The 26,838-nt window shown below is 36.5% G+C and overlaps 1 long non-coding RNA gene across 4 annotated transcripts; it reads right to left on the minus strand.

The window, feature by feature from the left end:
* Positions 1-934: 934 nt before the first annotated feature.
* LOC124196718 lies at positions 935-3,259 on the minus strand. Of its 4 annotated transcripts, none has more exons than XR_006875799.1 (8): positions 2,805-3,259; positions 2,510-2,747; positions 2,355-2,444; positions 2,203-2,277; positions 2,039-2,128; positions 1,887-1,968; positions 1,726-1,811; positions 935-1,662 (listed from the first exon to the last, which is right to left on the minus strand). It is a non-coding gene; the product is annotated as an uncharacterized LOC124196718 (long non-coding RNA). The 4 variants fall into 4 exon arrangements; XR_006875800.1 differs by having other exon boundaries at positions 2,510-2,650; positions 3,121-3,227; XR_006875797.1 differs by having other exon boundaries at positions 1,726-1,814; positions 2,510-3,259.
* Between the last annotated feature and the right edge of the window lie 23,579 nt (positions 3,260-26,838).

The raw sequence follows: 26,838 nt of genomic DNA on the forward strand, positions 1-26,838 counted from the left end.
GTAACATCATAGGCAACACTGATTTTTTTGGGATAATTGTTTTCGCAATCCCCAATTTACAATAAACGCAGGTATTTTTAGCACCATATTGTTCGTTTCTGGCACAGTAGCTACCATTTACTAGTGGCAATTTTTTTTAACCATGTTCTTCAGACTTCAATATTTCATAAACGCAATGTATGGGACTCACTTGCCTATAGCAAATATAAATTAAAATTATGTTATAAAAAAATATGAAATAAATTACCACTTCAACTGCTGAATTACATCTCGTAAAGGAAATTTGTTGCCCCCTAACAGGAACGCTGGATCAATTAAAGAATGATGGATTGCCATCCACAGCCAATCTTCAGACAATGTTTCTCCGTTTATGATACAGCTTTTAATTGGCTCGAAAGCAATATTTTGCAACAGTGTTGGCTCTCTTTTTTGTTTAGTAATTTTTGCTGATGTTGAAGCCTCCATTACTTCAACACCAGAAACAGAAATTACTTTATTTCTCAATGAAATGAACCATAAAAATAAAAAAAAAAATTTACTATGTCAAATAAAGATGTTTGACTGGTTTTCTAAATTTTAAACATAATTTTGCATTCTTCATCAATTTTCTTTTCGTCGATTTTGCTCCAGAATTTTTGAAATTTCTCTTTTTCTCTTTGTTTATACAAATCTTTCAGTTGCTTTCTTGTATAGAGAAAAGAAATTGGTATCTTCTTCGCAGCAAACAAGTATTGATTCAAGTAAGAATTTGATAATGAACTTTTTTTTCTTTGTGAAATTTTTGTTGAAATTTCCAAAATTAATTTCAGAGGGAATTGATGAAGAATACAGATTTTGATAATTGTTCACCAATTCCACTTCCACTTGATTTTCCAGAGAAACTCGTTTTAATTTGCAATTTTTTTTCACAATAACATCCCACTGTTTTGCCCGCTTGGTTTGCTTACGACATGGATCATGTACGTGAGGGTGAGGATTGTTGGAATGTCTTGAACAAGTTCCTAAGTTGCTAAAGACTCTGGTGCATCCGAGGACTTTGCATTTGTATTTTATTTGCTCATGACATGTTTTTCTATGGCGTAATAGACATTGTCTTGTGGCGAATGTAATTTCTTCATTCTTAAGCAAGGAACATTCGTCACACTTTCGGTTTTTCTTTTCTTCTTTCCTTCTTTATACTTCTTCTTTTCTTTCTTAATTTCTTTCTTCATTCCAATTTCCATGCATTTCTGGTAGTGGCAACTTTTGCAATTTGTTTTCTGGAATTCGAAACGATTTTCATAAGAGGTCCCTATCTCCTGTCTGGTGTCTAGAATTTAGCCAATCAATATCTTATCTTGAAAAGTTGATAGAAAATAATGACAAGTAATCGTTCAAACGATAGAACAGTACGATAATAATTATACTAACTTGGTTTAAACGATTACTTGTCAAACTTTTCTATCAACTTTTCAAGATGAGCAACTTTTTTTTCCAGTAATACTTGAATATCGTCTTTCAATTGACGAGGCGCATTGGTTCTTTCAGATGACACAACATGCTGCTTGGTGTTGCCTCTGTGTGTGTATGAGTCTTGTTTTCTGATTCTCTTGCAGCGATCAATGAAATCCTGGACGTCTTGTTTCGGGATGTTGTTTGCCTTTGACCAGATATTGGCAATTACTGAAATAAAGAAAAAATAGTGAGTTAACAAAATTTAAAAACAGAAGATTTTTAAAAATATACCATTTCAAGTCGGAGTATTATTCGGGCATAAGATGCCCACAATCTGTCAGTCGGATGAACGGATGGAAAACATGGCAAATTGTTTCCTACTTGTGAAATAAAAACATTTTTTCGAATGCTTTTAGAGATTTAACTCAAGCAAAGGATTCAAAAAAATTTACCATTCCCAGTCGGAATATTAGTGAGGACAGTTGCCCAATGTCAGACGAACGAAAAAAGTGACAAATGGCAAATTGTTTCCTTCTAATAAAATTAAAAGTTTTGTTAAGTACTTTCAAGTTATATTATCTGTAGAAGATTTTTATATATATACCATTCCCAGTTGGATTGTTATTCGCGGCAGAAGGTGGCTACAATCAGTTGGTTGGATGAACGAAAGGGAAAAATGGCGAATCGTTTCCTGCTTTTGAAGTAAAAACATTTTTTTAAGTGCTTTTACAGATTTAACATAAGCAAAAGATTTTTTAAAAAATTTACCATTCGCAGTCGGAATATTAGTGAGGACAGTGTCAGGCTGACGAACGAAAGGGACATTTGGAAAATTGCTTCCTGCTATTAAAATAAAAAACTTTTAGTCTAGTACTTTCACAGATTTGAATAAGCATATTAAACTAATGATTCTTAAATACCATTCCCAGTCGGAAAATGATTCCGGCCGACAGAAGGTGACCCACTGTCAATACGATGAACGATGGAATAAGATGGCTGATTGTTTCCTTCTAATAAACAACAAATTGGTTAAGTACTAACAAGATTAACATAAACAGAAAAATGTAAAATATACCATTCTCAGTCGTAGTATTTGTCACTTTTTGTGGTTTACCTCTTCTCGGTTTCACAACAACCAAAGCTGCTGCATCTTGCAATTTTGAGCTTGGAATTTTCTTTCGCTTGCCCACACCAAACATTTTTTTCTGTCTGACGGCTCCATAATCAATAACAAAATGGAATTTGATATCCAAATTAAAAAGTGGGAAATATGAAAAATTGAATCGACAAAAATTGTGGTCGAACACAATAACCTTAAGAGTGAAGATGAAATGAAATAAATTACTTTCCCAAATTTTAAATTGACTAACCGTTTCCCAAATAATGTTGTCTTGATGAGAAATAATGCTGTTGTTGTTGTTGACGATATCTCACAAGATCCTCAGGGCAGAAACATTTTCAAAATATTTGGCCCAAAGTTTGATCAGGTGTATCCTGCCTTTCGAACTCCCTATGAATCAGCTAAATATTTCCATTTTGTTGCAACTAAAATAAGGGAAACTGGAGGAGAGTATAATGTGAATTTAAATGAGTGTAAGTTATTTTTTAACCCACTTGATGTAACACTTAACTTAAAAGAAATTCTAGATATACTGAAAATGAGAAATCAAAAATGGTTTTTAGTACCATTACGACACACCATTAGTGAGTAATAAAAATTAACTTTCAATTGCAATGCTGAATTATTTTGTAAATATCACATAAAAAATTTAAACATTGAACAAAAAAAAAAAGAGTCACTAGAAATTCACAAAGTATCAACAACGAAGTGACGCTATGACGCTCTTGGGAAGCTGTTGCCAAGTTTGAGAAAACAAACTTTCTGTGCGTAGTATACGCTGCTGTGTTGCCACACCTGAATTTTTCTTGCAATATCTGTAGTGAAACAAATGGTCAAAACATTACGGTATTGGAACTGTTCATGAACGGGTTTATTTTAAAAACTTCATGGTGAAATATACAATTCAGCTTTTTTCTAAACTTTCGCCGTTATAAAATTGTTGACGCTTTTAAAACCTTTTTACAAACGGTTTATAAAAGGTTAGTTTTTAGAAACCAAATTCTAGACGCCAGACAGAAGATAGGGGTGTTTTGTTGGAAACTAAGCACACATATTTCTTGGATTCTTAAATAAAATTTAAAAACAAGTTAGGTTTAGTAGGTTAGCATAAATGGTTAGGAGAAAATTATCCTAACCATTTATTCAAAAATATTTTACCATCAAAGGTAGAGGCGAAAAAAGCAGCACATGCATTGTACACCATAGCGCCGTAATTCAGGCATTTTATCTTAGTTTCACAGCAGACAAGACAAAGTTTTTGTGGCTGAGTTATATTTCCTTCTTCATGTCCCTCTCGTTGTTTTTCGAAATTTTCTTGACTTGAATCTTCTTGACATACCTCCATTTTTGTCGACTATAATAGCCCTTCAAAATGAAAGTAAACTATTACTCAAAAACCAAACCAACAACTTGCCATCAACAACAAAGGTGTGCGGCATACACACAACACACACAATGTAAAATAAGTTGAAAACGGCCCGGATGGAGAGAGAGAGAGAGAAAATTGTGCCCAGAAACAGCACCGCCGGCAACATTTTACTGGTGGGAAGAGCAACAATTAATTTGACTATTTTTGGCCGGCGTAGAAATGGGGAAACATCTTTGAACATGACAATTCCCTCTCTACCAGCGTCTCATTCAAACAAACATCTAAAAATTATCCAAATTTATTATTGAAACGGTTATCCTGATAATTTATATTTATATATTCTTTTTATCTAAAGAGTTTGGTTATAGGGCAGGGGTTTTTAGGAGAAGATAGAGTTTCCATATTTTCTTTGTGAATAGCCCAGTTCAGTTCACATCCAATAGTTAATACATTATCTGGGATGTATAAAAATGGATGGCTCAAAAGTTTTTCCTGGCTAATGGAAAAACTACCCTACATGTTTAGATGTTGAATCTAGAGTCTGAAACTCCTAGTAAAAAGAAATCTTGGAAAAATTTCAAGCTAAACATGTGATGAATCATTGCTGATCGGAATTTTGATTTATTCCAGGAATTAGTTATTTTTCAATAGGAAAACGAGTCTGCCAAAGCAAACCTTGCTACGTTCCTAGTACTACGGATCGCAAGTAACATGGATTGCACTCGGTTCCCCAATGTGGCTTCCGAATGCAAAGCGAAAGGATTTCCAACTCTCATTGTAATCATCTTCCCTTAACAACATTGTTGATAAATATTCTAACACTACATTTCTTTTGACAGCATGAAGAATTGGGAGACTTTCCACTGCAAAGGAGAGAATGAGGAACGCAGAAAGAATGGCTCTTCCCCTCATCCGAGTCATCGCCGAATTAAACACCATGAAAGATTTGTAAAGTGTTGATACAATACAGTATTATTTGACAATCACTTCACACTTCACTTCACAAGCGGCGCAACTTTTCCCGTCGCCAAAGGTTTTTCAATCGGCGCTGTATCACAAACTCATTACAAATTAAATCAATCAACATTCATTCAATTTTTTTATCGCCGAACAATAAGTATATTTTTCACTGCAATGGTATCAAACGACACTTTAAATGTTTAAATTACTGTTATAGTAAAGCGAAAAATTCTGCTGTATAAGAGATAATTACCAGGGAAATCACTTTGTACCATAACAGGTACTTGGTCTCCGTGGAATCAACCATTTAACATCACTTGAATGGTTGAAAATAAATTGGACACATGTGTGGAATAATTTGGACGGCCTTGCTGCAAATAATGCCAGCATTCTATCTTTTCAAATTCAGAAACGTAGGGATTCGCGCCTGCCATCAATTCAAGTTTTCTTCTTCGATATACGCATGGGGATTCGGTTGATAGCTTTAATAACATACAAGGTGTTACCCTGGACCACCTTCCTGCAAAAGTCTATAGATTATTTTCTACAAAAACAAATATTGTTTCGTGTATCATTCTGAGACTGTTGATGATTCTGAGAGAGTCCTTGGTAGGGTAATTACTATCTATTATGATGATAACTTCTGAGAATGTAAAGTTGAGAAGTCGAAATCAGTCAGATGTGTCATAAATTCTCCGATATCTTAACCCTATTTGACCAGTGCCACGGTTGATAACATACTCAATCTCACAAACATCATTTTTTAATTGTTCAATCAACAATGTATGTCGTTCACAACTCAATCGTAATGTTCTGTGATTATTTTTGTGTCTTCTCCTTCATCGAACAGTAAGAAAAGTTACTTACAAAACTACTTACTCACCCAATAGTTCATGCAAAAGGATTTTCATGTTTCTTATCCATCGAAACTCCAACACTGTCAAAGTTTCTACTTTTTTTATTTCTCATTTAGTGAGTGAGACAACAATGCACCCTTTTTCCTGTTCCCTGGGCTTCTTCCCATGAATTTTTTTGTTGCTGTTGGGGTCGCCAACCGACTTAACTAGGTATTCAACCACACCTCTTCTATTAATCCTATAAACAAAAAAAAACTAGAAAAAAGTTAATATTTAACATTTGAGAAGTTTAGTGAATAAAATTGGAAGCAGGGACCGAAAATGCTTCACCTCTACCTTAGAAATCCCTCCGCCTAATTTCAGCACTCTTAAAATCTTGCAAGAAGGAGGGAATTGCCAACTCAATATGGCCTTAGCGTTGGCTGGCATGATTTCCTGAAAGGCCTGAAAAGCAAAATTGCATGAACACACGTTCTTTTGAGTGTTGTACTCAAGTACAGATTCAATTTTAGCTATATAATTAAAATGCTCATGTCTGCATAACTACAATTTTACAATTACCTAAACATCGACATCTCAATTGTCGTTGCTTTCTTCGTCAAAAATTATATTAGCGCCACTTTCTTCAAGAATGACTATTTCGAAAAAAGCGCTCTAAATAATGTAGCTTAAAAACCCTGATTTGATCATTGAGGTACCTAACAATTATAAATAATTTACATAATAGTTTATACTTACTAGACTAAAACAGAACTGAATTGGTTTATTCCGCAAGCTTTGAATGCACATTAATATAACTATTTGCGGTAAAATTCCATCCCAGGTTCACTGGAAATTAACGAAAACGAAATAATAATAATAAAAATATATAAACGATGTAGTATTTAACCTATGCAATATTATTCATATCAACAAAAGCAATGCTCGTCTTTTTGTACGGACTCGTGGAACCATTTATTTCCAAAGATGAAAAATTGGCACGTCATCTGCTTTAATTTTGTGAGTAGAATTTGTAAGAAGGCAATAAAGGATTATATCCTTTTCCCTACATAATTATGTTAATGAAGCATCGTTTTTATTTTAGTTAAATTTCAAATATTCGTTGATTCTAGAGACTTTAAATTACATACGGCTGCTTGCTCCATCATTTAAGAGTGAAACTGGGTAACCCATTCCAGGAAGGTCCTTTACAAATAGATGCAATTGATCTCTAAGGTAAACAAGAAAGATCGCTTGAGTCATCCAACCTTTCTTCGTTTTTTTTCATGTGTCTATCCTAGTAAAGAACATTGTTAGGGACACCAAATTGAAATTTAAAATGCTTATTGTTTCTCGTTTTGTACCTGATGGAGTTCTTGACTTCCTCTCTTTTTCCCACCTTTTCCTCATTTTGTGGTTCCTGACCGACATTTAAACGCTCGTACTTTTCTATAAGTTTCATTGTAATAACCTCTCAATATTCTCCAAACTTTTGCCTTGGATTATGGTGACAAGTAAGAAAAAACGAGAGTGATTATAATGAGGAATAGGATCCACGTAACCAACCGAAGGCAATAACAAATAATTACTATAAGTTTCGCATTTGTCATGTATGGTCTGCAACAGTTCCTTGAAAAATACATTTGTTTTAAATTGTATGACGTGTTTTCATTTAATTAATGGGTAGTTAAGTTAATAGCATGATATTATTGCAGTACGATTCTGTATTTGGTAAAAACCGAGTAAAAAAATGGCAGCCATATTGCTCGTCGGGGATTTGGCTATACATTTTTACTGATTAAGCCTGCAAAAACATGTTTTAAAATCCTTCCTTCAGCATCTAAGTGTTCTTTATGACTCGAGAATTCATTATTTACTAGAATTAATAGAGTTTACTTCGCAAACGATGAGCCCAAAGTTTCGGCTTATGAGCTTCTTCCCCCCTTCTCCGATAAAGTAAAAAAAGTGATATTGAATAACTCCTAAAAAGTCAAAATGATTTTAATTTTACGGAATCGAAAGAGCTTGAGACCTTTCGATTTCTTTAAAATTTGATACAAAAATATGAACGAAAAAAAGTTTCATACCACATATTTATTTTCCGTTTTATCTTGTTGATCAAATTACGGTCTAGATTTAAAAAAACGGAAAATAAATATCTCGTTTGAAACTTTTTTCTGTTTGTTACAATTGCAATGAATGCAAAGCTAAAGTGTGTTAATTCGTCTATTGCACATATGAGTTACATGCTTCTTCTTTTGAGTTTCTTTTTCAATGATTCTTAATGCAACTCCAGCACAGCCGTAGGTGGCATTCATGAAAGTGGCATATTTCCTGATGTTACATATTCATGTTAAACAAACTTACTAAAGAGTAAGCAAAAGTAATATAAGGTATATACTGTTCAAATCCTATCACCCCGAATTTAATATAGTATTTTCACTTTGCATGAATGAAACACTCGTGCCAAGCTGCCCAGACATTTTAAGAAACAACAGCCTACCTTCAGTAGAACTAATGCTGTTAACATAACATTTACTTAGCAATAAAAAATTCACACACTTTACCGAGTCTAGGTATTTCGTGTCCGTAGATTTCGGAATTGCACTGGTCCATGGAAAGCCTAACTCCGGGGGGAACCAATCCCCCACTATTTATTTTATATGTTGGGCTCTGGTATTTCGTGTGCTTATTTAGTGTACCGTGAACTGAAAAGAAAATATCGAATTATGGCTCTAATAATTATCTTTGTTAGTTTTAATCGGCCCTGCCCTTAGATTTGTATATACAGTAATGAAGCTAATGAAGCAAGCTTTTTAATTTAACATTGTTAAATCAGGCAGCCGTCGAGGGTCTCAAAGTGATTTTAATTCATAAATTCCATGAAACAGTTGAGACACTTGCATTGAGATATATGTTTCACATACAGGAGGTGGAGGAGGGGTGGGGTAAAAGAGTTAAGATTTGGAAGAACTTGCAACACAAACGGAAAGCATTCAGTCAATAAGTAACTGTGACATGTGTAGGGTTGTTTTTTCTTTATAACTAGGTCCATTCATGTGTTCATGCATCATGGCTAAACACAGCCAGTGCAGCAAAGTCGTGATGCTATTTGATAATATCTCAATACCTCTGTATGAAATTAGGGACAAAAAGAAAAGGCCGGAGGAGGCTTACCTTCCAAAATCAGGTAATATTTTGTAAATGTTTTTTTAACGAATAGCCTACAGCGGATGTATTGTAAGAAAAAAAGTCACCAATTTAAATTTATAAAATCACATTGCCATTGGGCGTCTGTGACAGAGTCACGCCTTTTCAAAAATTGTTGATGGGTACTTGTGGCGTCAAGGATCAGGGGGAAAAATAAGATGGCCCTTCACAATGGAAAACCCTTTTACAAGTTTTATACTTTAAATTACGGATCAATCAGGGGGAGGAGGCTGAGGCGTTTATGAATGAATTCAACAAACGTTCCTACATACATGATGATTACCCCAATAAAGTGCTTGTTATTTATAATGGCGATGAAAAGGTGGTGAATAAAAACTATTCTCACGGAAATTCAACTCATAAAGAAAAAAAACTGACAAGCCGTATTTTCGGACGGCACCGTCTGTGTTAGAGATTGCGAAAGCGAGGCCAAACGACGAGCCTTTCAAAGTTAACGGGGATATTTTGGAGGCTGTACCCCCGTAGCAATGAAAATTCAAGCTGCTGAAGTATTTAGCAACATAGAACAAGATAGAAACTGCCAAAGATTTGCACGTGAAAAACATCAATTAGTCACGATACCCAGTATAATGCCTCGGAAACGGGAATCGACACAAACTTATTCCTCAGAAAATAAATAAAATTTCCACATCTTCACGCAGCTTGTTAACACCTTGGTTAAGTATCGTTCAAACTGCAGTCTTTTTGAGCGTTTTACGTACTACGTATAGCGTTTTTACGCAACGAATTACGTTTGAGGAAACGACAAAGTTTTCACACACAACGCTTTACGTAGTACGTAATTCGTAAACACAAAACGGAGTCAAAACGAAGTCAAAACGTAACTACGTAAAAATGATATTGATCTAATTTTTACGCAAGCATTACGTAATGGAAATCTAGCTCGCTTGTCGTTATTCATTTGTTTTTTTTAGCATTATTGCTCCCGATGAGAATTTTCCCATCGTGTTATACGCGACGTTTCGTTAAAGTGGATGGTTAAACCACGCATTTTGGGGGGATTTTGGGGCTGGAATATAAATTTTTTAAGAAAGAAAGGTAAGATAAAAAGGAAAAACCAGCCCAACCCCATCGTTCACCGCCGATCGATGGCCAACCGATTTGACAACAGTTATTAATTGGGTTTCTGATGTATCGTGTTCAGGGGAATATTTAACATAAAAAATATAATTTAAATGCAAAAGAAATTTAGTATTTAATGAATAGTTTTATTTCCTACTTTACCCACGAGCACTGAGGGCATTCACATCGGTAGAGGGAGGAGACGCGTTCAGGGATAGCCGCTGAAGGGGGGATCGAGCTACGGAAGAAAAAAATGGTAAAGCAAGCACGGAAATTCGTTCATTCAAATTAACAATTGTTGTAAATTAAAAAACAACATTTGAAACAAATGAACTTTATAGTTAAGATCAAAGTGAATATGTTCATGGAAAAATAATGGCGGAAATTGGCTAACTAACATGAATAAAGAGACGGCAATGTGTGAATTTCACTCTCGTGGGTTGAGCTACTGTAAAATATATAAAGGGTGACCGTGCTCTTGTGATTCAGTTCTACTTCTCTCACAGTGAAAAAGGTGGGAATTTATTCGAATTTTTTCAGAGTTCATTTTGAAACTAAATAAGGGGAGAAATAACAAATAAGCCCACTATGACGGAGAAATGAAATAGGATCGCGTAAAAAAAATTTTAAAGTGGGATTACATCGTTGGGACTTATTTCGATCATATAAATATATCTTCGTCAATCCTGGCAGCCTCCAATTTTAGTGCATCTTAAATTCATAAGTAGTAGAGTAAAACACCCTTTTAAAGGCATCTTATTCTCATTTGCGAACATGCACCCAGTAATGAAGAAAAAACGCAAACAAGGTGTTCTAGAATGGAAAAATGATGCATTCCGTGGTATGCGTCTCAGCAAAACGGTTCTATAAAAAAAGTTTTGCAATCGTGTTTCGATACGGGAAAATTCTTCCCACGCTGTTTGATCTGTTCTTATACCTTAAATCTTAATATTTACAATATCAAAACAATAACAAGTTCTCAAATTGACAAAAACTGCATCTATGATTAGAAAGTTTAAGATTTAATTTATAGTTAAAAACCGCTTTTACGCAAGTGCAGTGTCGTGTGAAGATGTTCCGCTTGCTTGCTTTTTCTGAAGAAGAGGATAAACTGTCCTCGTTTCTCATAATCCAACGTTGATAAAGAAATCATGACCGACTAAGAAAAGAGTTTTTTTTTATCCATTCGATGAATCTGATGAGGACGAAAATGAGTTCTCTTTTATCTGAAGCCAAGGCCGGTCAGGAAATCGGTCTTTTAGATCAGATAAGTATTTCTTCTGAATCCAACGCCGATTACGAAATCGATCCGGCGGATAAAAGTGTCCCTTTAGCAGCCAACGACTACAAGTAACTCCATCCGGCGGATAACAATGTTGTCTCTTCCACGGATAACGTCAACCAACACAATCTGGCGGGTAAAAGGGATGCCTCTTCTGCAGATGAAGACGGACAACACGATTCGGCGAGCGGAAGTTTTGTCTTTTCTGCAAACGAGGAAAATCAGAAATTCAATCTTGCGGATAAAAGTTAAGTTTTTCCGGCGATACGAATGCGAACTATTCTCATACCGCTCCGTCGGTTTCATCTAGTGACGAACGCGACTATCTTAATATGGGTATAATGAGTCCTGTTTCTTTACAAGCCGATGATAACCTCTGCTATTTTACACACTAAAAACGTGCAGATCTCGTCTCAATCAAGCGACGACAATTGCAATCCTCCAAGTAAGAAGAACTGAGAATCGTCTCAGTCAAGCGATGATAATCGCCATCCATCTAAGAAGAAAAGAAAATTTTCGTCTCTATCAAGTGATAACCGCTGCCGTGAAATAAAGAAGAAGAGGAAATAATGCCAAATATAAATCTGGAAATTGATCAAAGGCCATATTTTTCAATTTTGGCCAACGCCGAATTTTTTTTTTATCTTCCACAGTAATGGCGAGACATTACATGCAAATGAAATCAAAGAAATATAGAGTGGTTGGCTTAGCACGAAAACCATAAACGCTTCCATGGAGCTTCTTAGACAACCTTTCCCGTCAATCGGTACTCTTTATAACTGTCAGTGGGGTCAAACACTTGAAACCCTTTGAAGCTGCAAATAGCAGTCATGCCTCAAATGATACAAATTTTGCACAGCGGTACCAAACATTGGCTGCTTGCTTCTAAAGGGTTTGATTCAAAAGAATAGAACCAAGTGTTGGTACATCACAGTTTAATGATTGAGGATTCTCCAGGACAACACAGTAGCGTGAAACCACTTAAAGTCAGTGATACTTAAAAGGGCGGAAAATACTTAACGGTCTATCCTACTTAAAATTTTTCCCCTCGCTTAAAATGTTGTAAACTACTTTAATTTAAGCAGACTACTTGAAAGAAAAAGATTTTTCACGCCAGGCCCGAATGTATAACCATTTATTTCACAATTTATGGCGATAACCAATAGACATTTGTTATCAAATAGTATCAAACTTCTTACTCTACATATTCACCCACGGTGTATAAATTACCTCGTCTTCGGAAATATTGTGCCCAACTTCTTTCAGACAACGCAATGTGGGGAAGGCCGATAACAACGCATTTCCGAACTGCAAAGGGCCCTTTAAACACAGCGATTTGTGGCGGAAGCGTGCCACCAGGGAATAGAAGAAGCTCTTTCCGATCTCGAGTATTGAAAAGCGGATTGAGTGATGCATGTTGATTAGGTTCTAGCAAATATGGTGATCGAATAGTGAAAAATGGATTAATCTAGGAGATTTTTAATTCAACCATTATTCATCAACTTGATTTATTTCAGGTTAATGAAATGCTTGTCATGTTTTAAAGATGAGATTGAAATTGATTGGGTTTCATTTATATTTCCATCAATACCAACAAAGAGTGGGAACAGTTTCTTAGTGCTTACCCGAAATACTGCAGGATGATGTTCCATCGAAAAACTGAAGACTAGTTCATTTGTCTTGTCATTGACTTGTCTATTCCTATTGTTTTACTTTGTGGCATTTTGAACACAATCAAATACCATTTTCAGATTGGACTGCTTGCCCCTCTGTGGCATATTTGGTATGTTTTTTAGCTTATTCATTTGACCACAATGTATTTTTTATTTATTCCTTTGCTTAGGTTGTTGCAAAACTTGAAAACTACTCTTCATCCTTGTTTTCTTGGGGCTTGAGCTTGATGTGGCTTAGTATTTGTTGACGCATGAAGAAGCCAGCCCATCAACCTTCCCCCATACCATTTGGCAGTTTTGAATCCAACGATGGGGTCTCTTACTTCCATTTGTATTGTTATTTCTTTACACCTTTTTTATAATGCATATGTATTTAAAAAATTGATACACGCAAGTTATTATGAAAACACGTAATTGTATTTCTAATATTTTATCCAGTACCCGTCATTCTGTATTGCAAGACGTAGTCTTTTGATGATGGAATAAGCTAATTACTTCCAATATGTAGGTCTCCCTGAAAAACCATCACAAATACCTCGAGATCTTCCAAAAACTTCATCACCTGTGCGTGTTCGAAAAAATTCGATTCCTTGACAATGTCACTCCAGATTTTCTCGATAGGATTGAAATCTTCACCTTTAGGCGGCCAAGGAAGTAGTTCTATTTCAGGTGGGTGTTGAACCAGACTTTAACCGCACGAGAAGTGTAAATTGTTGACAGATCTTGAACGAAATTCATCCGTCTGCCAAGAAAGCGCTAACGAATGGCGGGCTGCAAACGGTTTTCTAAAATATCAATGTATTTCGCACTATTGAGTCGGCCGAAAACAAGGCCCAAACTGGAACAGTATTTTTTTACCCCTGCCGTTTTTCACTTGAATGTGGTACTTGTTTAAACCGGTTCCGTTTTCTCGGTAGCAGAAAACCCTACCACATTCATCAGACCTAACGTTTAACATGAATTACATAGAAGCCTACAAATAAATATTTATTGTTTTATTTACCTGAAGGTTTTTTCATTCGAGAATATTACATCTCGCCACCAATCTTGATCTCGATCGCCAAAACGTTGAGAAAAAGCCAAGCGCATTTTGGGTTTGTCGAACGCTAAAATTCATCTAAACATTTAAAATTGTATTAAACAATAACATAATAAAATAAAATAAATGAAATATTACCCGCTATTTCCTGAGCAGTTGTTATTGGCTTTGCCAGGACAGTACTTCGTATATTTTCGATGTCTTACCATTAAGTTTTGGTTTCCCACTTTTACCCGATTTTCTTTTTAGTTCCTTGGTTTCACGGAATCTTTTTTGCCAATACGCAATAGCAGATTTTGACACTTCTAACTCGTCGGTAATTTGTTTCAATTTCCCACTGAAGAAAGTGCAATAATTCCGGCACGCTCTGAAAGACAAAGGTGCTTAAGACCGCGATCTAGGTGAAACATTTTGTCGCTTATGCCCAGGAATGCCGAACCTACTATGAACTGAACCAGATAGTATACTGAAATAATGCGTTAAGGGTAGAAACTTAAAAAAAAAATCCCCAAAGCAATGTAGTAGAATACCGCGGTCATTTAGGGAAGATTATTTTCATTTTTTCTATCCTTTCTTCGTCATTTCACGGATTTTTCACCTTTTCTATCCGAATAATTTGTTCACTTATGAACCAAAGTCAGTTTTGTTTGGTCACCGGAAACCAGAAAAAAAACTATATAAGGAGAATATTTCGTGACCAATAGATTTTTATTTAAGCAGGAGTTCAACATTTTATCGAGTTACGTTCACAACCGAGTTCCATAAACATTCATTTTCATTTTGGTGAAACACCATATTCATTGGTGAACATCAGTTTGGGTAAATTATATTTATAATTATCTACTTTCTTTTATGGTATTTCAATTTCGTTGTTTGTTTTTATTTGTTTTAACATTTTTTTTTTGCGTTTCATAATTTAATTGTATCATTGTAATTTGTTGTATTCAGATGGAAGCCTCATGGAGAAACCATATCGCTACCCAACTACGAATTTTCTAGAAAAAGTGTTCTCACTTGCGGGACGGTTTCTCACGATTGGCCACGAGATATTGTCCGAATTAAATTGTCCAATTCTTCGAGCCACCTCAACTGTTTATCGTGGCCGACAAAAAGTCAAGAAATCTTCCCGTTAACCACTTTCTGGAAGTATTTTCTTTTTGAATTGCATATGAAGGCTGATGTAGTGGAAAATATAGAGAAACTGTGGGCAGAAATCTATCACTGTTGGTACGATTTCATTAAAAAAGACATCATAGTGGACGCAGTTACAGCTGGTTGTATGTGGGTTGATCTCAGCAATATTGCTGGGGAACACAGCTTGTAAAATTAATCAAATATATTGTTTAATTCACCTTCAAATTATGGTTATTTATTGGGTTCATCATACAATAACATCAATCATAGGATCTTTGGTGGGTTGTAGGCAACACATAAACAAACATTAAATATCATGATCAAGGGGTGCATGAATAACAATTATATTTAAAAAAAAGATAATTAGATTGGACCTATAATTAAGACTGAAATCGTAAGTGTCTAACAATTATGAATCTAACAATCAGTGAACTTATTAAGAAAAACCCCATACATTTGTTTTCATGACTGGGCTCGGTGTTTTGTAACTGTAGCAACGGCTACTGCTGTGCTGGTGGGACGAAGAGGACGGACTGCTTTCACCGCCAGATTCACTTTTGTTATCCGTCGACGACCCTGACAAGGGATTTGCGGACACGAGCATCACATGGGAAACCCTTCCGGACATTTCGTGGTGGATCTACCAAAAGTTTGTGCTAGAAAAACGTGACGTATGTAGTGAACGGCCTTTTCCACCTTGCGTTTCACAGGAAGAAGAATCCCATCGCTTTTGTTGCTGCAGTTGTTTGTCGTTGCTGGGCCGTTGCTGGAGGATGCCCAACGCCCGTATCGTCTTTTTCATTATCAACAGGATACAATTCAGCATCTAAACATAATAAATTTCTTTTTAAAACTACAATTCTGAAAATTAATAATGGAAATGGGTGAAAACAGGCGTTGTGTATTGGTTGAAGTGACGTCTTTGACGTCAAAACGGAAAGAAGAGGATGACTTTTGCTCTGGAATTCTCTGATCGAATTTACGTTGGTGGGCGTCTGTGATAACTGTTGAATATCGTTGTTGTTGGCCATTAATTTTGGGCGGTATCTAAAAGGGCGCATGAGTCGAATACAAGACTCTTCCACCACGTCATCTCTCCTGAGCCTTCACCATTTTCCATCGACCTGCATCATCAAAAATCATCAAACATATAGCCCGGCCCAAATGTCCCTAATGCACGTTACCGTGTGCTACTAACTTGTGCGTCCGACAAGTCTTTCTCCGGCTCATACAATTTTGAACACCTCAAATCCGGTCAAATTTTGATGGAGCAGCCGACGGTCCAGCGATAACAGGGCTTTCACTTGCTGATTGATACCAAAATATTTTATTCTTGTTTTAATACCTAGAAAAAAAAACTGGTTTGAATACCTCAGCATGGAGACGGATTGTGATGTCTCTGAAAAAAGTCAAATAAAAAATGCTCTTCTTTTCCTCCTGTGCTGAGGGTTTCACATCTTTGTCATCGTTTACAATCTGGACTGGGAACTCTTTGTTTTTCCTCTTCTTCTTGGTTGACTTTACGGATGGACGTATAGCTCGACGATTATCAGTAGTTCATCAGATCATTATTTTTAGTGAACAAAGAAAATTACCTTGACATGATATGATGGACAATCAGCAGTCTGAAGAATGTGAGTCTTTTTCATCACCAATGCCATGCTCCTAAAAAATTGTAAAATATTGATTTTAAATTTAATCACACATCGTTTATGATTTATGTTTTCGACATTGGAAAACTCCGTGAGTGATTCGAGTTAATTGCATTAATATGCTATCATAGATAGAATGAAACACACAGCATTGTTAGTAAAGTTTGATGAAACTGAGTTTGATGCTATTAAGATCAATGTGCCCACACACATCAATGAACAAGTTGATGTGTTGCATTCAAAGTTGGATTTAAATTACGCTGTCAGCAACAGGGATATGAGCGCACCGATTGCATTTCTGGCACTGATTATGGTGATGCTCTTCAAGTCTTGATAAATCTCCCAGACAAAAACGCAAATATGTTAAACCGCAGAGAGTACTAAAAATTAATAGCTATACCGTATAGCTATTAAGCGACCAGCAGTTTCAACTAGCAAAATCGTCAACAAATCAAATCAGGAATCCAACATAGAAGGTAATTTAGTAGAGAATTGGGACTTTACAATTTAATCGAATTATGATTTACAAGTAATTAACATATATTTATTTTTCTAGAAATCTCATGAAACAGTTGGCTTGACATCAGTAGCTGTAACAGCAACTAACAATTGCCATGCACATTTGCTGGTTGTATTATCTAAAAACATCCCAAATGAAGTGATACCCAGTCTGCCGAACGAATGCACCGCTTGTTTTAAAATAAATCAAAACTCGCTGCAGCAATTAAGAAAAAAATACCTTTACTCTTTACATTAACCAGATTCCTTTGGTTTGTTCAAAAAATTTGTTTAAAATCAACATAAGTTCCATGATAAGTAAAGGCATGCACAAAAGGTATGCTAAATTGGTAGTGGAAAAGTATCCATCTCTGAAAGTTAGTGATTCTGAAGAAGATTTCGTAAGCTTAAATCTGACACGGAGAATGAGAAGAAGGAGGAACATCGCTTCATAAGCCCCTACAGAAGGAAATGGTTCCACGGGCTCTATCCATAGTATGTGTGGAAAAAACTGCCAGATTTTGGGAACTGGACCTGATGACCAGCATATAGTTAGGCAGCCTTTAAGTATGATAATTTGTTTGTTATTTAAAGTTTAGGGGTCGAAAAAGAATTTCTAGAAAAAAACGGCAGAATTTTCCCCGAATGATCAGTCTCTCTAGTGGTAGGGATAGCAACTTCTGGTCCAGACACGGAAAATTTTGCCGTTTTTTCCTAGAAATTCTTTTTCGACCCCTAAACTTTAACAAACTAACAAATTATTGTACTTAAAATGAAGATTAACTTATTCCTAATTTTTTGCTAAAAACTAGAAAGGCCTAAGTCTAGCGGCTATTTTTTTATAATTTTTTTTAAACAGGGACCTTTTTGTGCAGCGCCATAAGGAATGCACGGCAAGTGCCCCAACTTTCGCTCGGCGAAATTTGTATACAGTTGGCGCCAGTTCCAGGGGGTAGGGAAATGACATAAAGGGGTGGCGCATTTTTTTTTTATATTCCCAATTTTTTTTCGAACCCCCCTCAAAAAATCTTAAACTTGCAGCAACTAGGTTAACAAAATCGCATAGCGCCATAAGACGCCATGCTAAAAGCGGCTGAAATTGGTACAGTGTACCAATTTCGTAGGTAGATACTATAAGCTTCATGTTTTGATGATACACGCATACACAAACAGCATGAGTCCCGCTGGAACCAACAGTCATGACTCATGACATTAGCCGAATTTTTTTAGGTATATAGAAAAAATCCAAACGTTTTATATTCAAGAATAGAATACTGTTTTTTTTTATATTCTGCGTAAAATTCGTTCAAGTTAAGCAGAAGTAAATGTTTCTGAATTTTCATTCCGGGAAGTTGTCTACTATATTCGTCGGAATTGTAGAAATCAATAATCCTTTGAATGTCCTCTTGCTCTTCTGTCAATATTCTTCCGCGCGCGTTTGATTCTTTTATTTTTGGTAGAATTCCACTCTCGCGCTTGAGTTGGGATCACTTTTTAGCTGCGTGAGTACTAACACCGAAGTAATTAGCAACTTGATTGTTGGACCAACTTTGGTGTGTTAAGTTTAGAAACGAATAACGTTCTTTTCGGTCGTTTGATGTCTTGATTTTATTGCGCACTTCCACCAATAAACTAGAATAATCATCTAGTGTCAAAGACGTACAGGCGACGGATGCGTTCAAAATATTTTGTCGAATGGAAAGAATCACTTTATCGAAAACTGTCAGTCTTTGTTCTTTATTGAATTGTGTTAGATTTGGGACTGGATTAATCACAGATACGGCCTCTAGTGCTTGGATCACTTTCGTGGGGGTAAACGTTTTATTAAACGAAAGATCAGACGTGGATATGTTGCCGACAGCTTCTTAATCCTCGTCCGGCATTTCCAGATCATCACACGGCGAATTATTTTCAATATGGCTATCGGGTGAAACAAATTATTTACTACATTCTAACACATGTTTTGCTTCATTTAAACACCTCGAACAAAGTTTTTTTCCTGGAATCAGAGGTAATGGAAACACGAATTTAAGAGAATCACTGCTGAAAAGGTTATTTTAAATTTCCCTTTGATTTTGTTCTTGTGTTTGGAAAAGGGATCACTACACACAGTTTGTCTTTCTTCATACGAAGTAGCTATGATAAATATAAAAATGATGAGAACAAATTGTTTTAATATCACAGTAGTGAACACGCAGTTTAATTATTCGCTGATAACACTCGGACAAATCGTCAAGTAATATGAGTGTTTTTTCTAGTGATGCAAGCGTAAAAAAACGATAACGAAATACACGTATTAACAAGCCGTGGCTTAATTAGCGGAAGAACTCTGGCGAAAGAATTTTTTCTCACCAACGACATTGTTCAAGAGTCAAGACCCCTAGTGGCCGAGTAATTATGTTACTATTTTCGGCTTTATCGCAATTTGCAAAGTCAATAAGCTAATATGTGGTCAGCTTATAGTCACTCAAGTAATAGCGCCTTCACTTTGGACTTTTCCACTGCAGCGTTTCTAACTTTCTTGTAAAACAATTTAGACTTTATGGTTTTCACTCTTTGAATAAAATGAAAAGTTCATCAGATCCAGATGATACCATTCAGAACAATAATGGCAGAAAAAATAAAAGAAGTCTTGCCCATGAATACTTTATCTACGATGAGAAAAATGACGTGAGCAACTACAAAACCTGTTCAGCATCTATCAAAAGTAGCAATACCCCCAATCTCGAGAATCATCTTAAAATAAGAAAACTAATTTAAAAAGAATATCTGCAATTCTTAAATGACAAAGAAAACAAACTGTCTTACAATCCAAAAAGAATTGCCGAAGCTAAGGCTGCTTCGCTATTGCAACCAACATTACCTCAGGTAAAATTTTATCGTAGAAGTTTTTTCAGTGTATATACTCAACTCTTCATAAAATCTTTTGATCTAATTTTTTTATTGTGATTAAAAAAGCCAAGTACATCAGAAAGAATACTAAGCAATTGCTTCTAAGGAAGAAACTAGCCTTTTGTCTTGCAACTACTTCCATGCCGAATATAATTTGGGACAATAAAGATTCGCAGTCATATGTTTTGACGTTTTGTTGTTGGATCCAAGACACAAAATACCTGTAAGAATGACAGTGACTGCAGATCAAGCAGTGCAAAGCCCAATTTACAGTACATATCGGGACAAAGACAGGGATGGCTTCAGTGCTTCCACTTCTAAAAAACAGGCGCCCCTAGAAGTTGCCATATCAGGGAAATAAAACCCCAAAAACAAAATGAAAAATCCCCAGAAATATCCCTAAACACTTTTTTTTCTTTTTACCGCAAAATTCTAAAAAATCCCTGTAAATCCCCCTAAATTTCTACAAAATAAATTTTCACGCTGATAATTTTCTATAACGCATGAAATTCTTCAGGCCAGATTGGCAGATTTGCCTTCAGCCTAGAATACAAGAGTACAGAGTAGGCCTATCACTCCTATTTCCTTAAGAGTATTTCTGACTCTACTATAGTCTATAGAGTAGTAGTACTTATTTTCGACACAGTGGCTCTGGCTACCGCGTTTTTTTGGATGAAAACCAAATTTTATCACGATGAGTTCTTAATTTAATCGGTTGGGGGCTTCCTGTTAAAAAAATAGTACAAAAATAGGAAAATTCCCCTAAACATAATGTTTCCCCCCTAAAAATCCCTAGAACCATAGTTTGAAAATTTCCACCCTTTTTTGTTTTTAAACTAACGAAAATATCCCCAGATAGGGAAATATCCCTAGAAGTAGGCTTCATCCTACTATGGTAACTAAATGCTTAACCTCTATACCTTGCAGTGTTGCTTTAATATTTAGTTTATCCGTTTATCTCTTAATCACATAACCCTATTTTAACATTTATTTTTATTAGGAGTAACAATATATTACATCAACGCCGATCATCAACCTGAAAAAATTGTAATTTTTTATTTTTTTTAATTACTTCATTTCCCATTTCCTCACATGGGGACCATAATTGGTAATAACTTGGTGAAAAACTTCCTAACTGAATGGGATATTGAGGTCCCAATTATCGTAACCGACAATGGTGGAAACATGATAAAGGCATTCCAGCTCGCTGCAACACCAGAGAACATGGAAAAAGTCATAAATGATATTGCAACCTAACACGACACAAGAAACGAATGCTGATGATTGTAATGAAGATGGACAAGAAACTGAAGAAAGTCTTTCATCGGAGTATTCCGACTCCGATGGTTCCGATCAGTCTGACAATGCATCATTGTCGCACTTCTCGTCTTCATTAGCAAACGACATTTTTTACCTTAATCTACCAATCAACTGAATCTAAAAATCAAACTTCACTTCCATTGTTGCCTGAAATACCTAGTACGACAACGAGCGGTTTTGTTGCTGAAGCCGAGGATGAAGCAGAATTATGGGAGATGGCAGATTCTGAAGCATTGCTTTCAGAGCAATAAGAAATAAATCAACAGATTTTAAACTTCATGGAACATGAGAAAGAAATAGAAGATGTCATGAAACAGCTTAACATCTTGGGGAAAAAACGGATGAGAAGAATTTCATGTCTTTCACACTCACTTCAGCTAGTGATGTCAGCATTTGACAAATACAGAGTAAAACATTCAAATTCTGGTACTGCAGTACGTTTCTTCATCAGAGTTATTGCTCGGGGAAAAAAATAGTTGCTAAATTCAACTTCTAAACAAATGCGACTCCAAGGCTAATTGAGCTTTCTAAAAAAAGCTCATTGGAGACGTTTCCACACGATGGTTTTCTACTTTCTTTCTTCTGGAAACGTTTGCTTGAGCTGCGTGATTTAGTTACGTATTCTTTGTGAGGAACTCAACAAGGATGGGTTGTTAAACACTGAATGGACAGCATTAAAAAAAATTTGAATCTTCTGGAGCCTTTTGCATCCTACACACAGCTTTGCAGTGCGGAAAAAACAGTCACTTTTTCTTAAATAGTCTCATGCATTGATGAGCTGTGACTCCGTTTTGAAAAGGTTTAAAAACACTAAATATGTTTAAATTCATGCCTTAACCTTGTTGTGCCTATTTAATCCTACTTTTCTGAAGATAATCCGTTATTAGCTGGAGTTCGTGCTGAGATGAAAAACAATCTCAACGCTTGGTTTTACTTCATGATAGACGAGAATATGGATACATTTGACAGTATTTATCTGTTAGCAACTGGATTAGATCCCAATTACAGGCTCTTTGTATCCGGAGTGCCCGCTGTTCAAAATATTGTCACGGGTGAGGAGGCTAACACGTTCGGTTTTGAGAGCGACCTGAAGCTGTTTGGTAAAAGAGAAACAAACAGACTGGAGGTCGCGACTCCACCACCGACACACACACCAACACAGTAAAACGTCCAACACCGGAGAAACATGCCCCCCCCTTTTGCATGCCTCTGTCAACGTTGTCTCGTCCCCAATGACTATTGTTGTCAAGCGTCGGGGAATCGTCAACTTCCCAGGATCAGAATCGACTGCAAATATCTGTTCTGGGAACCAATCAATTGCTACGTTATAGAAACGTGACAATATTGTAACAAGACACATCAATAAAACAACTATAGATATGGTAACACTCATTTTTTTAACCAGAATCTGTTATGTCGCTAATTATTCTACTACAAAAACAGGGTCTTGAAGATGGTAGCAAGAACAAGGTTAACCCTGCGGAGAACAATGCTGGCCAAGAAAAAGAGGGAGGAACAGGAACTGCTGATGGTGGCCCCAGAAATCTCAATACCCATCAATTTAAATTGCTTTCGCAAAAACTTTAAATTCTGCTCCTTAGTCATCCAATGACTATCGCCAAAAGGGTTTCCGACGTTCCGGCCCTTTCGTTCCGAACCAATTTAATTTTTACTGATCGGCCGGAATGGAACCCATTCCGGCCCTATTAAATGTAAACAATTCCAGCCCACTGATATTATTTGTGTTTATTGTACATTTACATTAGACATAGACAATAGACAATTTATTTTTTAACGAATATGTTAAGGGTATGAGTGTAGTGGTCGGATATAATGTCGGTTAGGTCGTCGTGAAGTATTCATTTTTGTAAGGTTGCGACAATCGGGTTTGGAAAGAGCTTTATAAGTATTGTGTGCAATAGGGTCAAACAACTGAGAAGCAGGGTCAAATAACGCATCGCGGACGGATTGCTTAGCTTTCGTATACAAAGGAATGCTACTGGTAAAGTAGGATCGGGCGTACATGTGTGTGGAGCATTGATGAAAAATACGTCGTCTACTTGAGCCACACGGCCCCCACAGTTACTTTCCTCTTAGTTTCAGGGTTGACGATGTCCCGTTAGTTGCATCGCCATTTTTGGTTTCTACCGTCATTAGTTGGCTTTCCTTTCCTTCCTAGTTTGAAGCATCCACCCTGGATTAAAGTTGGAGCAGAGCAGCGTCCTCCCCCTTGTACCACAACCCTATCCTATAAATTAAATCATTTTCAGAATGACACACTAATTACTTATAAATCTGTATACCTCATTGGGGTTTTTCAATCGAGCGGATCTACGGATGGAATTCCTCGAAGTCGCTGAAGATGCAAAGCGCGAGCTTCTTGAAGCCGATTAACGAGAGCGCGAGCTCATTGAAGCCGAAAAACGAGAGCGCGAACTCACTGAAGCCGAAAAACGAGAGCGCGAAGTCGCGAACTCACTGAAGCCGATAAACCAGAGTGCGAGCTCGAACGGGAGGAACTCGAGGAATCCCTGGATCTTGAGCCAGTGTTTGGATAGGTCAGCAAGGAAATGTTGTTGTTTGAAGCTGGAATGGTGTAGAATTGTCCAGTAGTCTCGTTGTTCTGACCATCCACCCTCGCATCCTCCCTTCCGACGTCAAGTGGCGTACTTGAATTTTGACTAGGGTACTGAGATCCAGAGACAGTTACCACATTTACTTCTGCAGGAGTGGTAAGGAAACCTCCCACACAAGTATTATTTGAAACAATGGTTTCGACTGTGAATAGTATCAATCCGGGAGCGCGATTGGCCAAACCGGAACGGTAAGGCCGGAAGGGTGGTGGGCCGCAACGCCACATACCCCGCCAAACTGGGTTACGAAGGTCAAAGATAAAAGTAGAGTTGTTAGATTATGTTTCGATGAACTTATAGGTCCGTTAACTTGCGGAGAGGGAGACATCCGATAAAGATTGATTGTTTGGCGTACTGAAAAAGTCAACAACATCCATTTCCATATTTATCGAAGCTAATTTTTACTCTTTTGGCTCTTCAAGCTTCTTCTGCCCCATCCGAAAGGGAGTTTTCTATTGCTGGATGGCATTGTGCTTTGCCATAAGGCTCCATGTAAACCGTGGCTGCCGCGCGGCTGAAAATTATTTGACCGTCTGTCACAATTTTTTTTTTAAGAACTACGCTATTTTAAACCTGAATTTAATGAAAATTTGACAAATTGTCAAGTAAAAGACGTAGAACACATGGGTATCTTTTAATAAATTTATTTCTAATTAGAAGTACCACAATTATATAAAAATTTAAAAATTTAATTTTCAACTTCGTTTTTTTAAAAGAAATATTGAATATTTTCACGGAGAGTTTTGTATGTAACATCTAGAACACTTCACTAACATAGCTCATTAAAAAAAATTCTTGTTACATTTACTACCCTCGACTATTTAGGACCTGATATCCAGGATTTGAGACACCTAACGTCACCTAGCGGATTCCATAGTTATCGGTCTAATAGAGTTGGCTAACGTCCGAAGTTTCCCAGTCGATTAAAGCAAAGAACAAATTTTTGCCACGAACTCTTGCATGGCGGGATTGGCGGCTAATGGAGTTTCGCCGGTGTCATTCTTAGTTTAATGTTTCCAATTTCAGTCTTCTTTAGTTTCCATTCATAATTGGATAACTACATTCCTTAGTTATCAGGTAATCTTTTAATTTTTATTTCCCCTTAGTCATTGTAGTTTATTTATTATTAATTTTTAAGTAAAAGGAATTTTGTTTTCGTTTTTATACGTTGCCGTGCGTCAGGGTTGACACCCTAGCGGTATTGTACCAAAGCGCAACAGCCGCTTCGGTCCCAAGTCCCAACCCTACTCACCCGATAAAGGAGTGAAAAACATCTATTATCCACCAGGCAGCGCTGATCAGGTGCATTACCCTGTGAATTTCTAACGAACATGAAAAAATTCCAGAACGAGTTCTACTTTTTCGTTTTTTTTTCAGTTAAGGTGAATACTGCGCTGCACCGAAAAAACGAAAAAGTAGAAGCTTGTTCGAAAAAAATTTCTGTTTTCTTTTTCCAATACAATTTTTACACCAAACGATAGGTCTCAGCAAAACCTATCCATTTCTGTTGAATTTTTTAAGTTTTGACCAATAATTTAGACACAATAAAAGTTTTAAGTTTTGGCCCAAATCTAGGAGGAGGAGGGTGAGTCAAAACAACGAAAGTTTAACATGCTCGTTTGGGCATTTATCGTTGTTATTTTACCTTAAAATTATGCATTTTGGAATCCTTGTAAAACAGTGGATTAAGTGATGCATAATAATAAATTTTATAGGGTGTTTTTATTATGAAAAAATTTAAATGATTAACGCCCAATCAGCAACTAGCAGCTGAAGGCCATTTTGGAATAGCGGGTAATTTGAATATCCGATGAGAAATTTAAAAAAAAAAAGGTCGAACGGCAGACACGCAGCTTAATTACAGTGAATTTCATTATGATGAGCCTAATAAAAGATTGATGCGGTTGCCACCTGTTTCGGTGTTTTTTTTCGGCACTTCGATTTCGTCGTTTTTGGCACTGTGTTTGTCTTTTTCGGCACCGCAGCCAGATTTAGTTCCAGGCGTCATGTTTTTGGGAGGGTTGCCAGGCGTGTGTGTTTTTCCGTTTCGGCACTATATTTTTCCGTTTCGGCACTATGTTTTTCCGTTTCGGCACTATTGTATTTATTGTATTTATTATTAGATTTATTTATTGGATTTTAATAAAATTTTGTCAAAATTTTAACACCACATTTTGAAACTCTTTTCCTTTTCCTATTCTGCGTATAGTCTAGTACCACGGGTACGGCACGCTAAAAATTTAAAATTTTTCTGGATTTGAACTCTGGACCCCAAATTGTAGTGCTGATGCTTTAAACCACTCAACTAACTAGACATTTCAATCTGATAAAGTTGGTTAGACTAGCCCGAGACTAGCGATGACTCGGGATGTTAGTTTTCGGATTCTGTTCCAGTTTTAGTTTCCCGTTTCCGTTTCGGCATCGTCGCAAAATTTGTATTCCACCAGGTGTCGTGTAAACACAAATAAACACACACCGTGCAAACCTTACACACACCAAATTAAAAAAAAAATAAGAAAGCAGAACGGCACACCCTAGAAGGCTCTACCCCCCAAAAAGCTATTATCTAAAACCAGTCAGAGCGCCCCTAGTGGCCTGACGGTGCAATAGCGCGGATAGCAAATTGACATAAATAAATCGAGTGATTTAATCACATGATTATTGTCCAAAAAACTTCCATACGGGTGGCACAGAATTGGTGCC

This window comes from Daphnia pulex, chromosome 7 (assembly GCF_021134715.1).
Source record: "Daphnia pulex isolate KAP4 chromosome 7, ASM2113471v1".
Lineage (NCBI taxonomy): Eukaryota > Metazoa > Arthropoda > Branchiopoda > Diplostraca > Daphniidae > Daphnia > Daphnia pulex.